Below are 16,233 nucleotides of genomic sequence, written 5' to 3' on the forward strand. Positions count from 1 at the left end.
TGGTACTGCACAAAGCTCCCTGAAAGCAGCCTCTCCATCCCAGCCATGCTCATTTATCAGCAAAGGCAAAGCTTCCTTGTTTGGGGCGGAGGAGAGGGGGAAAGGGGTTATGAGACCCTTTAACTCCAATGCCTATGAAAAATAACTTCTGCTCCTTTAATTCTTCACTTTAGTTTGGTCTTTTCTATAGCGATGTTAATGGTTTGTTTTTCTTCTCACTGCTCCTGAAGAGACAGTCCCCTCTCCCGTTTTGTCTCTGTGGGATCTGCTCCTCCTTGCTGTCACAGCTTTTTCATTTTGGCTTTCAGCCCAGTTTCTCCACAGAAGACACCTGTAAAAGGGGATATTATTTTTTTATTATAACTTTAACTTGCTTTGACCTGCTTGATTTTTTTTCTTGTTCCCTCTCTGATATAGAGCTTTTCTTTTTGCAACCATTCTCTTAGCGTGTTTTTGCTCTTTTGCTGTCTTTTACATTTGCAGCAGCCAGGAAACAGCCGGCAGCTTAGGGTGAGGTGCAACTCCGCTTCTTACAGACATGAGATTTAGGTAGTTTGGAGACTACCTCAGCCATGCTACATACAGAAGATAGAAACATGGAGAAACAGTGCAGCTTTGCTAGTTGTAAGGGCTCTGATAATAATAGCCTGAAAATGACACAGAAAAGAAGCAGATTTCAGACCAAGACTCTCTACTGCTCTGCACTTCTGTATAGTACAAGATGTCAGAAATAAAACCAGTTTTGAGTGCTTTCTTTTTACAGTAACTGTGTAGTAATTTAAACAGCTGCCCAAAGTGGATGGCACTGGAAAGGCAGGTGAGAGCCCTTTTAGTACCTCTCTGAGGAGGTGCACCTGGTTACAGCTCTTCTCCTTGCCCTCTGCACTTTCACAGATTTCTCCCCTGAACCTCCAGCCATCTCCAATGGCCCACCTTTGCTAATCCCTGTGAATGTGCTACCACTGCCCTTGGTGTTTGCCATAGCCTTCCCTAAATTCTCCTGTCAGGTGAGCATAGATGGTCTCACTAATTTCCATGCTGCAGTGAGCATCAGAAGGGAAAATCTTCTGTTCTTAGTGCAAAAAGAGTTAGCTTTTTAATTGTGCCTCCAATTCAGGGATAAAGGCTGCCTACTTCTGTTTTTTTTCTACCCTTCCCCCTGTTTCTTTTCCCCCTTTTAGGTGTGCCCTTTATTACAAGAGTGACTTGTATCAGCGATGTAATTTCTCCAGCAAACTCACCCTGCTAATTTCAAGAGTCTGTTGGTGCTGTTTTATTCTTGTCATGTCAGATGCAGTAATCCAGTTTGCATTCACGATTAGATTAGGAAAGACATGAAATACCTGCATTTGCAAAATTAGTGTGGATATTTACCAGTTGGCAGCTTGTTCTCTTACTTCCTCCCCACCTCACTGCTGGAAGCCCTTAATCCACTACTCAGATGTATAAGATGATGCCATGCTGTGAATCAAGAAAATGTCTTTCTGCATTGTTAATTTCTGTGGCATGATCTCACCTCATGTTGTCTTCATAGACACATGCCATAGCATAACCTGATGAGATGTAACCTGTACTCTAATAGGCAGCGGGGAGTCAGTAAGCTGGCAATGCCTTCCAGCAGCCTCTCTGCAGAGAACGTTGCAAAAGGGAAAAAAAAAGAGAAAAAGGGCAGGTTGGCTCACCTAGCTCCTATGGAAAGCTGCGCAAAACCAATACCACCTCCGGTGAGATGTGTGTCATTAAGAGCCTGATGCTCTCTATGGAAAATAATTGTCAGAGACCACTTTTGCTTTGTTGTCCCCCTTTAGCGTGTCCCCAGGTCCTGCAGGACAGTGAACAGCTAGAGAGCACAGGGCAACGTCTGAGCCTACAGCCCAGCCAGAGCCTGTTTCCAGAGCAGTGAGTGTTAACTGGGTGCTGGAGACAATCAATGATTTGGAGGCTCAGAAGCCCACTGAAGCTGGCACTCAAACTTCACCTGGGTTTAAATTGACTCTTTTCCCTTTTTATATAAACAGGGTTCCCTGAACCTTGCTCCCTGTGTGTCACCCCTCTGCTGAAACCAACCCACAAGTTGGCCATTTTCATTATTAAAATGCAGATACCTTTTTACTTTCCAGCACTTTTGTAGGAACTTCCGCAGTAGAAATGAGCGTGCCTAGCCATGAAAGTCCACTTTATACCAGGAGCTAAGTCCTGCAGTTTAATTTCTTGCTCCCATTTTCCCCACACATGACGTCTCCTCCCTCCAGCCCCTAGAACTCTCTTAGCTCAAATTCAGATCTCCTCCCTGGCTAGACAAGAGTCCAAAAGCAAGAGCAAGAAATAAAGGCATGCCTCACATCCAGACCTCAGTTTTGTTTGCAGTCAGCAAAGGATGAATAGATGGGCCACGCAGCATTAGCCAAGGGCTGCTGTGGTGTTTGTTCTTCAGCACCAGCCAGGGACATGTATTTCTAAAGCAATAAGTCCCTTGTGAGAAAACACTGCTGGTAACTCTTCTATGTTTAATCTGCTGGGATGCTAGTCTGAGCCCCATGACGTATTGACAATATCATCCCAGAGTTGCAAACCTGTATGCTGTTCTGCCAAGGAAATGTTTTTCCAAATATGCTGAAAGCTGCCAACTAGCTGTTTGTGCAGCTTAGTAAATTCTAGGTAATTTTCTTCTTAGAAAAGTGGAAAGAGAGTAGGGGAAAACAATAAAGAAACAATCTACAATTCCCCAGAAACTACCTAGAATCATCCCTTAGGAAGAGCATCAGGGGATGCATCAGGGGATGCTCTTTCCTATCCTGCCTGCAAAGCTGTTCACATGCTGCCGCTGCCCTGTGGCGTCCTCACCCTTTGCCCCAACCTCTGCAGCCTCCCTCTCTGCTCACTCTCTCCCTTCGTCCTTCAGTCACGTCTCTCCCCGCATGCCGGCTGCACTTTCCCAAGGAGCGGGCTGCTTCTCTCTGACTGCCAGAAGCTGCCTCTCCTACGTCTTGCCCCTGCTGCCGCCTCCGGATCAGCCGCCCGGAGGGATGCGCTTCCAGCCTGCCCACGGCGGCCGGAGAGGCGCAGGAGCGGGCAGGCAGCCTGCCACATCGTTTCAGGGGTGACATCGGGAAAGGGGAGCAGCCTTTCCTGGGGGCAGGCTTTTCCCAGCCGAGGATTCATCTGGCCAGATCAGGGCCGTTGGCCGGTATTTCCCAGGGCGAAAGCCTCGGTGCCTCGAGCAGCCGGGAGGTTAGACACGAAAATGTCAGCAGCTGTGTCGCCTCCCTGGTGCACGCCGGCACGGAGGAGAAAAAGGCTGTTTTCCCCCGTAGTGGCCCTGCCAGGGGATGAGAGCTGGGTGGGAGCCGGTGTAAGGTGTGGAGACGAGGGCTGCAGAGCTCAGGCCCCCACGAGTCTCCTCTGTCTCAAAGTGTGTGGGATTAGCCCAGATTTGGGTGAGGCAGGGTGCTGATGGGGTGAGCCTGGGCACTCATGGCTGTCCTTTGCTCAAAGGGAGTGAAGCAGCCGGGCTGCAGCTGCCTTCAGTATGGGCAGCACACGTGTTCTCTCCCCAAATACATCCCCTGCCGGGAGACGCTGCTTGCCTCCGAGTTTCCAGAAGCGCTCTGGGTCCCCCCGTGAGGGCACTCTTGTGCAAGGTGCCACCCTGCTATTGCCAGGACGTCCGGAACGGAAAGATTCGGAGATGGGGGAGTCCAGCCCGAGCTGTGGCTGAGCAGAGAGGGTGAGGGAGTGATGGAGTTTAAGCAAAACCAAAAATAAAAGCCTCTCTCAATTTTCATATAACTGTGTTGACATACGAAAGCTTAGCAACAGTTTATTTAAAGCGACTCTGTTACCTATTAAATTGCAAAAGACGGAGTCCTTTGGTATTCATGAAGAAGAATTCATGAATTTCATAACAGTTAACTTTAAAAACGCAGCAATATGCTGAATGCTGATTACTGGGCTGTGTAAAAAAGGGCAAAAAAAAAAAATCAGAGCAGTATTTTATTCTGTTATTTTCATTCCAAGTTGATTTCATTTCTTGAGCGGGCGCAGTGCTAACAGCTGTAACCCTATACTGCTCTCATGAACTGCATTTCTCCGGCTCCAAAGGCTCCGTCTCTCTCTGCAGTTTGCCCACAACACCACAAAAGAGCACTCTTGGTTGCCAAGAAAGGCTTGCAAGAGCTAAGGATAGGAAAAATAACAAGGTGGGATTGGGAGTGCCAGGCACAAAGCTAAGAGTTAAAGTGTGCGTTTGTAGTGTATCAGTGGTGCGCTGGATTATTCATGCTCCTGCTCCACAGCTTGAAACTGAGGGTGGTAAAAACAAGATGTTCAAAACCGATCTAGATGATTTCTCAGGGGGTGCTGTATAAATGCGATAACCATCACCAGTGAGAATAAAGCAAACAGCAGGAAAAAAGTAAGCAGCCTGGTCTTTGGTGAATTCACTCTGAGTCTTATGTGTCAGGAACCATTGTACTTATCATCTGAAATCCGACTCCCAGCCTTATCCCGGCTCTCCATCAGCCCTTGGACTGCAGTGAGCAAACTTCTTCTGAAGGACTGTCGGTTTGTAGCCAGCGCAGGCAACGCATCTCTGTCAGGAACAGTAATGTGTGTCGACAAGTGCACATTAATTTTAGATTATTCATCCTGAGAAGGCTGTTGATTTGGAGGTTTGCTGCAACTGTTGGTTTAAACAGGCACAGAAGGAAGCTGGAGGCACGAACAAAACCCAAAAGGGGACTTCTGGGAGGGGAGCTAATATCCTGATGAAAAGTCTTCCTAAATTTGTCTAGAGCTCAGCTTTGAGCTTGGGAAGCTGAAGTGAAATAGAGTTGTATTTCAAGGTCTAGCAGCACAGGAGAGGTAACCATGGCAATTTAACCTATTCAGGCTGAGACAGGAAGAAGCAGGATTGAGTTCCTTCGGTCCTTTTATACAGAAAATGCTTCATGTACGATAAAGGATGAAGGAAAGGTTGTCAGCGAATGAATAAAGGAAATTAAATAAAATCCATGCGGCAGGGGGCTGTCCTGTGCTCCAGAGCTGCTGGGGAGGTGTCCGGCTCAGCCAGTCCTCACAGCTAGGGCTGACAAAAATGCTGCATTAGATTTTACCCCCAATAAAGTTAATGCTAACCCCCCCCCCCAACTTGAAAGAAGAAAGGATTTCACTTTACATCACCAAGATGAGCTCTGTGAGAGACTTCTCTCACAGAAGTGTATGGAGAGACACAGCTCACCGGCGTGTGGTTCAGAAGGGTTCTTCATCTCAGAAGGAAACAATAGAGTATGCTGGAGGAGTTTTCTTCAGCGTGTGCAAAGCATCCACATCTGCTCTCTGCTGTGCAAAACAGGTGTAACTGTCTCGCTGCCCACCGGACTCCCTGTACCCCTGTGCACCCAGGGCCGTGGAGCACTTCAGTGAGTTGCTATCACGTCAAGTGGTGCAAATGCATTCTTAAGACTTTGGGAACAACTTCATGGATCATCCGTTTTCATGGACCATGGGTCATTTAAACAAAAAAGATTAACAAGCAGTTGATAAAATTATTGAGCTCCTATTCACACTCCTTAATATTTATCTCTTTTGAGTTGTTACCTTGAAACCAGTCAAACTGAGTGAGTAAACTCCAGTCAGCATGTTCAAAGGACATGCAACATGCCACAGAACAAAACTGTCTGCCATCCTTGTGAGCAAGAGGAGAATCTATATAAGAGGAGTGCGAGATACTGTGTATTCAGGTTCCATTTTTTGTTTCTTAAAAGATGCAGGCGAATATCAAAAATACAGGTGGGTGTGATAGCATCAGTGTGCCTTGCTCTTACAGTGAGGAATTCCACGGCTGTGGGGCAGGAGGCTGATTCTGTACCTCCTACCATCAAGCATCACTCTTTGCTTTTCCCTGAAGCCTGCATTTTTAATGCGCATTGCACAACTACAGGCAACACTTCTTTAACATTATCTTTTGATAACCACAGCTTAATGGTCTTCAAATTCACATAGTCAGACAATAGTTCTTGTCATGCATAAACTTTTCTATTACTAAAATAAAATTCTGGTAAAAAATAACTTATTTGAGATTTCCACAAAGAGAGTACAAAGAGCTAAAACTGCCATCCTCTTTGAAACTTCAACAGCAAGCAGACTCCATTCCAGAGGTCTAAGTGTTTGACATTCTCCTTCAGGAACGATTTAGCCCATGGACTGTTAGTATTTGCAATAATGGTTATTTTGGTGAATACAGACCTGAGCATTCCAGATGTTCAAGGCTTCGGACCCAGGTTTCATTTGTTCTTACAAAACTGCCACCTTCTTGTATTGGTGGTGGCAGGGAGAGATGTTGAGGTGGTGTATGGGCTTTGCTACTGAGGTTAGTATATGTCGGTGCTGTGAAGTCTAGCAGAAATGCCAACCAGGTCTTGAGAGACTGATCCTTCTGTAATTTTGGTTGTGAGTACCAAAACTCACAACAGTGATGGTTTAGTGCTGTTGGCTAAAGATTACAGGGTGTTTTCCCAGAGGCTGTGTCGCTGCCTGTTCAACGTACTCCTCACCTGGAGCACCCACGCTATTTAAGCTCTGCTCTCCTTGGCAGCAGGAACAGTGCCGGGTAGTGAGGTGGAGAAAGGGACAATTTCACAGTTAAAATGGATAAGCAATAGTCATCTCCCTCTGGCTGTGGAATTAATATTGGAGGCAGAAAGTAAACTGGTTGATGGACCTTGACACAGAGTCAGCTTTTTGGAAGGGTCGTGAAGGAAGGCTTGGGTGTGTATAGGTTGCTGCTGGGAAACATCAGTGGCTCACAGTCACAGGCAGCTGAATGCTCTGCGAGGGCAAGGAGTGTCTCCAGCCATGTGGACTTTCAGAACAAGACACAGAGCAAGGTGGGTGCAGCTTTCCCAACAGAGGATGAGCAGTCCAAGTGAGTAACTGGCTAAATAGCATGAAATCTGGCAATACTCAGTCATCTGAATTCAGGTGAAAAATGTAGGCTGAGTTACTGAACCTGCTGCTGCTCCCAGCAGCAGCACTCAGCTGAGAAGCCGTAACACGCTTTCCCTGATGACAGGCTTACCAGCCTCTTGCAGCTGCATGAGTCAAAGGCAGAGGCCCCTAATCTAGCCCGACTTCTTAACCTTAGGAAATTGCTTATGGCAGCACGTGATTTTTTTTTGCCTGAGCACATTTGCCCCACTGCCTGAACTTTATTTTCCTTTTGCATGTAGAACTTTGTGCCCTACTGTTGCTTCCCTTTCCTTCCCATCCTGTCTGCCCCAGCGTGCATCCTGCATCTGTGGGCATAGGCAAGGGATGACCAAGACTGTGCTATGACCTGCAGTTTATTCTCTACTTGGGAAGGGGCGTGGAAGGGGCAGGCAATTCCTCCTCAGACTGCAGCAGACTGTGGGTTATATGGCATGTTTGAATATATGACAAAAACCTTGTTTTGAGTGCCAACAGTTACAGCTAACTCATTTCAAAAGATTATGGCTTGTGAGTGCAGTGGCATTGCGGGGAAGGAAAGGGGCAGAAAGAGACAAGAGAGTGTGTGTGGGGTGGAAGGGTGAGGTTTGTGGGCCCTTCCTTTGCTCCCAGGGAAAGCTAAAGGGTAAAAAACAGACTAGAGCTGCGAGTGGAAGAGGATTTTGTAGGATGGCCCATGAAATCAGGTAAACACTGAGTAAAATCTGAGTAAGACACTCTTCACCCATCACTGTTCTGTGCTTTCAAATGCCTTACTAACTCTTTTACATACCAATGCTTACAGGATTTTTCTTTTTCCTTTAGCCATAGCTGTTTCACTAAGATTAAATAACAAACTCCAGGATTTTCTAATATTTGAGTGTGTTGTAATTTTAGTGGTCATCCTTAATCTTTTTTCCCTAGCACAGCTCTTTCTCTCATCAGCTTAATATTTAAACTGGATTCATTTTTAATGCCTTAATATGCAAACACATTTATGTCAAAATTGATTCAATATTTAAACTTGTTCAGTTTCAAACACATTTTATGCTTCAGCTGCTTCAACTTGTAGATTATTTCAAACGTGGAATTGATTCCAAAATTAAGCAGGTTTAAATGTTCAGTCAATTTATTTTAAACTATGTGTGTGTTTGAGAGACCTGTATTGAGAAATGATAATTTTTTTTTTACTGGTGCTTTTGCAGTTCACAGTATGTCAGCAGTTTGAAAGTAAGTCTCTGTGCATACGGCTATTCATAACTTGCCTAAAGTTTAACCAAGTCTACTACATGACTTAGAAAACGGCAAATGGTTAACCTGTGCTGAATATGGTATATAGGCCAGCTAACCTCAGAAACATATTTTTGTCTGTCTTCAAAAATGTTTGTTGAAAATTAGGATGAAAACATATCTGCCTGCCTGTTTATATATTTAAATATATAAAATAATGCCCTCCTTTCCAGAACATGCCGTTTCCAAACATAACTGTGAATCTAGATTGTATTTGTGGAACAGCTTGGACAGACAGAAACGAGATGTTGAGATGTGGCGGTGTGTTAGCTAAAAGGGAAGGGGGTCTGCAGTCACCACTGATGTCCAGTGAGAGGATCCCTGCAATCTCATTCAATTCTCTCCTCCGTGTGAAAACCCGCATACTCTGAACCTTGAAAAGGGGTACTGCGTATTTCAGGAAGCAGCATCTTTGCTCTGCATCCTAGCACTGTTGCTCCACTGTGTAGAATAGACAAATGTTATTTGGAGTGGAGATTGTAAGCAGGTTTCCAGACTCTCAGGTTAGTATCCTAACCACAGAGCTTTAAAGTCCCTCTCATTTCTCTTTTGTACTCATGGATGCTTAGTTATTTATGTGAAGTGGCATAAAATAAACATGAGAGATTAAAAGTGACGCATAACCAAATTTCTTATGACCCTCTGGCTTTGAAAGTCCAGTCTTTCCCTGTTTCAAAGCTGAGATTTGAAGCCTGCTTTCCCAATTCTTCAAGTACACATGGAATGCTCCAAAGTGTATTATTAGAGCTTTAATTTTTATTGATTGCCTTTTTTTTTTTTTACCAAAATGCTCAAGCAGCACTGGAGTCTCTCTTCAGTGAAAGTGAAGAGAACAGGAGGAGAAAGAGTGAAGTGGGATGGTTTGATTGATTTTTGTCCATTTCAGTGGTGAGGAGCGGAAAAATAAATGTGGCTTGAAGTAGTTCTCTTTTTGTTTTGGTTTGGCTGTTGAGAAAAACCCTCTTAGGAAGACTTAATGTTTTGTAGCTGGTTTTTTATATAAAAGTAGAAGAACAAAATCTCCAGTTTTTCAGCTGGCATGACTTTCTTTGTAATCTTATAAGAGAGAAAAAGTACTGAATGGTTGCAATTTGATGCACAGGTTATGCATTTTTGTGGTAGATGGGGAAAGACTTTTTTTTTGTTGTCTCGTTTGTATAACTGACCAGAGGTGCTCTGCTTCTGTTGTATTAATCTGGTATTTCTAATGAGTATTAAAAGAAAAAAGGTTAGGTTATTGTCAGACCACTGCTTGCAACATTGTTGATGCTTTTTAGTAAAACCTCTCCTCCCAGCAGTTATTTCCTATCCTTCAGAGAGTGCTAATTTTGCACATGCTGTTAATACATTGCAATCCAAAGCAAAAAAAACTCAGGTATATTATTTCTCAGGTTGGTTATAATGTGTGAAAGTATAAATTAGAGTTTTGGCTATTTTTCAAGACTCCTATAATTTAAAAATAGTTTTGTTCTTCAAAATGAAATATTGTGTAACAGTTAATGATGCAGATGAGCTCTTTCTTTTTGTTCTCTTCAAATTAAAACTTCTGAGTTGTGAATATCTGATAGTTGGCTACAGCACACGTTAGCTGCTTTTATTTCAGAACCATTTAGTACACACAGACATATTATCACCACAGTGCCTTCACGTTAAGAACTGATAGGTTATATATACCTGCCAACATCATCTGTAAAAACAAGAAGTAGGTTTCACATTTGTATAACTTTCTAGATTTGCATAAACTCAGGTTTACAATATCAGACACATTTTATTTAAAGTTATACTTTAACAAACCATAGGTAGATTGCATGGGTTTATGAAGACCTTAGGGGGTTTCAGAAGACACTACACACAAACACACACATACACATGCACAATCCTACTGAATGAGTAAGTTACTATGTCATATTTGCATATTTCTTTCTATCAGTTTGTAATTTATGGTCAGTTCAGGTACTGCTGAGTGTCTTTTTCCTATGAGGGGCAGCAGCAGTAAGCCAATGAAAATGTTCAGGTGCCCAGCAGTAGCAGAGTCTGGGAGGAGAGTGAGAAATGCAGCCAGTCAGGATCTGGGCAGATGATAAAAGCAACCTGAGGCTACATCTATCCTAGGTAATTAAACATGCCTAGGACTGCTCTCCAGCACTGAGGCCAGTGTGCGTGAAACAGCCCATAAGACTGGAGACTATTCTGACAATCTTGAAAGACAGACAACCACTGTCCACTGCCCAGGCATCATTATGTAATTTACTAAGGTAAAGGTAGCCTAACAGTTCACATCCAGTGCTAACTTTCTCAGGGCATACCCACAACTCCAACGGTAGCACATGGTGCTATGCACTTACCTGCTTGTTTCCAGAAGCAGTATAAAGGCTCTTGGATTAGTAGCTGCCGTTCCCCTGCAGCTCCCTTCCCAGTGGCTGCGGCAGTGCAGCCCCTGGTTGCAGCTGGACTGTGCCCGGAGTCCCTGCACTGCACCGTCCTGCACCCCAGCTCCGCTGGGCATCACACGCAGGAGCAACTCAGCTCATCCAGGGTGCAGGTATGGCCTTATTTTTGAGTTTCAGTTCCCCATGTTGGAGGCTGATGGGGAGCCAGGTCTACAGTATCAAAGGAGGCTTCCCAGGTGAAGCCAGCAAAAGGAAGAGCAGAGCATGGTCCAGGAATGAGTGGATGGGCTGGACTTCTAAAGACAGGACCTCTGTCCCTCTGGCAGAATAGGCAGCCATTGGAAGCTCTGCCTGGGACCTGGTGAGGAGGAGTAGCCTTAGCATCAGGCCAAAGTCTGCTTTGCTGGAGAGAAGGATGGCGATGCTCAGTCCACCGGTGGGAAAACGGAATTAAGGTGCAATCTGAGGGGAGATCAGGAAAGTTATCTGGCTGTGAGCACTGTGAGAAACTGGGAAATGGAAAATTTGCTAACAAATCACTGTCTGATTTTATGTAAAATACCCTGTGCCTCCTGGGACACAGCCTGGCATGAAGGGAAAAACAACGGAATTCTGTGTCAGTTTCAATGGGTTAATGGGTCTAGAGGCTCAATGGTGTTAACACAACCTTGTCACTGCAGAACATTAGACAATTAAATACATTCATGGTTTTGACAAAGCAATCTCAATCTGCTTAATATCATGGTAAACAACTAGCTTAAAAATCTATCATCCTTTAATAAAGATGCAGAATAAGAAAATAAAAAATTAATGCATCTGGCATATAAACAGCAAAGTAACTGCTTTTTAGCAATATACCACATTTCCTTAGACTTTAGCTGTAGAGAGACCATTTGGCAACCATTTGGCTGATATTAGAGATGATAGTAATTGTTCTTGTTAAAGAAAAGACAAAATGTCATCTGAGCTGGGTTGGAGCTGTTTTGTCACATCTTGGTTCCCTGAAGACAAGAAAAAAAGGACAAAATGTGCACCAAAGAAGGAGCAAAGAGCATCAAGGACAGAAAAAAATTGGCTTTGGTCTCTGAGACTGGCTCTTACTTGCAACAATGCTTCTAGAGAATGGCAGGCACCACACACACTCTTCTTGGCCCTTTCGAGAGCTGGTGTCTTTGGACTGGCATTGGGCTGACTTGCCGGTAGCTCCCTTTTTGATGGTATGCTCAATGTAGCAACAAAAGCTGCCATCTTAGCCAAGCACATCAGCTTCACGCGAAAAGACACAGGCACATCAAAAAGCACACAAACATATGTAAGAACATCCAAATCACACAAAAAGCAAAAAAAGAGCATGGAAAAAGAACAAATAGGGATAGAGATGGAAAAAAGCATAAAAAGAAGAGAGAGAACTAGGAATTAATTCATTACACAATAGACCTTTGCCAGAAATTGTCCTGAGGCAAAAGAGCTGTTGATGTCCTCTAGGTCCCTCTGGTGCTTCCTTGGTTCAATCTCATCATTTTCCAGGATCAGGGAAAGTAAGGTCCTACAGTGTTAGGGTGCATCTTGTGATCAGAGGAGGTGTCCCCATCACTACTATCTGCTTACTTATATTATACTAATTATACTTCCTTCCAATCAGCTTTCCAAATATAGCCCTCCCAAAGGAAATGGTAGGTGGAGTAGCATGTCCACTTTTTATTTTGTTAGCTGATTTCCCAGCACACTGTTTTTATACCATTGATTTCTGGTCTTATTTTCTCATGCCTGTTGCTCAGACTTCAGCAGAGTTCCCGGTCTTATCAGTTGGACACCTCATTGTTCTCCATGGCTTTTGATGACACTTATGGTCAATTTTGTGCAACAGGCTGAATTGGATTCAAGTTACTTTAGAAAAAGTAGTTTCTTAGTCACAGCTGCTCAATTACTGTATAAAAGACCATAAAGTGAAGAAAAATAGCACTACCAGATCTGAATATTCACAAGTTGCAATCCAACATGCACACAGTCATAATGGGTCTATAGAGGTTTAGAAGGAGCAGACAGTGATACATGAATCTGTTCTAAACTGTAGTTTGATACATGAATTATCAAGTAAATAAAACGTATACTTGTATACTTCCAGTACTCAAAGGCTGGGAGCTCTGAGTCCATGTACTCTCTTTATGGGTTATCTTCATTGATGTAATATCCAAAAGGCAGATCAGCTGCAACACTATGTCCATATTTCTCAAAGAAAGCTACCATGACCCAGAAGATCTCAAAGAATTAGATTGAGATGAGCACGGGAACAGTTAAAAGCCGTCTGTCCTAACTTGCAATATATATTTATGAAATGCACAATGTATTAGGTGATATGGGCTGCTATTTCATTAACTACACATTTTGAAAAGAGATTTTTCTTTGTCTTTTAAATAGCTCTTGTAAGAATAAAGAATATCATTACATCAAAGGAAATATTCATATAACCCAAAAGATCTGACATAAGCCCTCAAATGCCAGGCAACCCATAGACGATATTAGAATTCTGTGTCTACCTCTAGCCATAATGCAAATCAGTAAAAAGTTCCAACAAAATGTCATCTTTTATGCTATAATTCTGTGACAAAAGAACCTGAAGGCAGACAAAGTGAGTATGCCCAGCTGATCACTTTTCACAACAGTAACATTGTCATTGAAATATTTTTTAAATGCCGTGATTTGTTACCTCATAAGGTAGGGTTTGATACCTCTTGGAGACACATCCATGCACTAAGAAAACTTGAGATTCACTTTCCCCGCGAAGATGGCTTTGAGATGTTCTGCCCTGTGGGAACCTTCCTCACCTCCTTGACATTATCAAACCCTCCTGCCACTATTACTTCTGCTGATGGGGGCAGTTTTGTACTTCTTACATTGCCAGTCAGCTCCTCTAGCAAGGGTACAGAGGTGGCGTTGAGTTTGGGATGCAGTCATGTCTTCTCAGGCTCTGTCTGGGTGTGTTAGGAGTCAAGACTGTACTTATGCTAGCAATTTGCTTTGGAGCAGAAGTGCAGCGTTGAAGCAAATTTGCAAATTATCACCATGCACCACATACTGGGTGAAAAATCTACACAGTTCTTAAAAAGACAGAGTAAGGACAAGAAATACAAGGCTCCTATTCATATATAGTGGACAAGCAGACAGAGCATACAGTACTTTTGGATGCTGTTCCTTATTTCTCTATGTTTATTTGCATTAACTTTTAATTCTATGAGAGAAAAGAATAATCTTGAATTCAGTTTTTTGCTCTTCTTTTAAAATGGAAGAACACATACCACCTGTAATAGAAATTCTAATAAGCTAATAATAAGTTATCAGGATTTTTTCTAAGCATCAGATTTTATGGGCTTGAGAGTTAAGTAATGAAGAAGAATCAATATAGACAAAGAAATCAATATGCCTTGCATGCACTGTTTCCTAAGTTCAGAACAAACTCTCAGAACTGGCTGTAATTCCTCCACTGTAGCCATATATTTTGAAAGCTGCGGAAAACCAGCCGTGCAAAAAATGTTCTAAAAACAAACATTAACATAAAATTCTACACCCTTCCCCCCAAAAAAAACCCACCCATGCATTTGCTTTCCTTGCTTCAGTCAGAAAAAAGATATTTGCATATGCTGTTTAGTCCAGCAGAGATGATTCAGGGACCAGCGATGAAAATTACTACAGATACAAAAAGACTTCCATATGAAGAGATAGTGAAAATCTTGAAGCTGTTTAGTCTAGAGATTAAACAAATAACATGAAGCATGATAGAGGTATACCAAGTAACAAATACTATAGAGGAGGCAACTTGGGAACGCCTGATTACCTTTTCTGTATAACCTATAACTAACTGCTAAGATGAGATATATTTTACCCAAAAGCACAGTTAAATATGATATTCATTGCCACTAGCTATCACTGAGGCCAAGAGTATAGTAAAAAATGTTAAAAGGTTAGAAATGTGTATGTACATTGAGACTGTCTTTTGTTACCCTGGGTCAGCTTAAAAATATAGCAGATCATAAAGCCATTTTCTTCCAAGAGAAAGACAAACACTAACATGTTTTTCACATGCAGTTTGTTCCACTATTGTGTGTTAGAGAGTTTTTGCACGTTCTCTGAACCCTCTATTACCAGCCACTGGCAGAGGCAGGAGCCTGGGAGAGGGGTGCCAGTGCTCTACACCGGCTTAGCAGCGTTTGTACATCTCTATAATGGAAATAAAGCAGGGCTGACGGGTCAAGAGGCCACCCCTGCCCGAACACAGGACCAATTATACCTCCAGTTTAGCCTGGTTTTAAAGATGTTTGGGAATAGAGGTACAAGAGCCTCCCCATGCAGCCTGCCACGATGCTTGATGAGCCTTGTCCTTGCAAGGTGTCCCTCACGACTGACCTGATTCTTCCTCACTGGCAGGAAGGCCTCCTGTGTCGGCTGTCCAGCGTGGGCACTGAGAGCAGGTTGTGCCTTTCTTCTTCACAACACGCTTTTATGTGTTTGATGACTGTTACAGTGCTGCCTCCTTAGTTCGTTCTTCTTCAGGCTAATTAACTGCAGGCTTTCCTCTGAAGTCACATTTTCCAGACCTCTGATCTGCCTCGGTGCTTGCCTCTGCCCTCTCTCCAGCTGAGCCACACATTATTTGAAGCATAGCGCCCAAACCTGCATGCAACCCCACATGAAACCTTCTCGGTGCTGAGTGTAATGAGAAGGGCTGTTTCAGATGTCTTGCTTTTTCCCTGTTCATAGCTCCCAATACAGCATTTCTTTTTCTTGTACATGCAGGACATTTTTGAGTCTTTTTCGGTGTGTGATCCATTGCAACCTCTGAGCTTTCTTCCTAGAACTGCAAGATGCAAATTATTTCCCCTGGACATGTACAGCTGATTAACCCAAAGAAAGTATGTACCTTACATTTCCCCTCTCAAATTACATCCACTGTAAAACAAGAACTGGGGTACCCATTTTGAAAGACAAAATTTTGTAATATACCACGTGAACAGGATAATATAAAGAGGATAATGGGTCACTTAAAGAGCTCTTGTTCATTCATTTGCTAAGTGTAATTTAGCTTTCATTATTTATTACAATAGCAAATTATCTACTTGCAACATCCCGTGCTGAAGTCTGAATTCTCTGTGACTGAGAATCTCATAACAACATTTAGCAGTATTGAAAAATTTGGTCGTGTGTGGATTTGCAAAACAGAAACCCTTTTGCAGTTGTCACAGAATTCCTCAATAGTCTTATGGAAATATGTGATCTGACTAGTTAACTTCCCTCAGGAGTTGATGATTATTGATCTTCTAGGAAAGATAAATTACAGAAATGTATCAAATCATTAAGTGAGTGTTTTGACCCAAATATGAGCAAAGGTTCTGTCATTGATATTACAGTGATGTATAGAACAATAAATGGAAATTCTCATATATGCTAATCTCATGATAGATGCTGAGATTAAAAAACAAATATTCAAAACGTAATGAAGGGACTATCAAGAGAATAATTTGGTAATTATTAGTTTAATGTCTTGAACTAACATTTTCAGAAGTTACACCATTCATTTATTTTTTATAGTTTC

The sequence above is a fragment of the Ciconia boyciana genome, chromosome 2 (genome assembly GCF_034638445.1).
Source record: "Ciconia boyciana chromosome 2, ASM3463844v1, whole genome shotgun sequence".
Lineage (NCBI taxonomy): Eukaryota > Metazoa > Chordata > Aves > Ciconiiformes > Ciconiidae > Ciconia > Ciconia boyciana.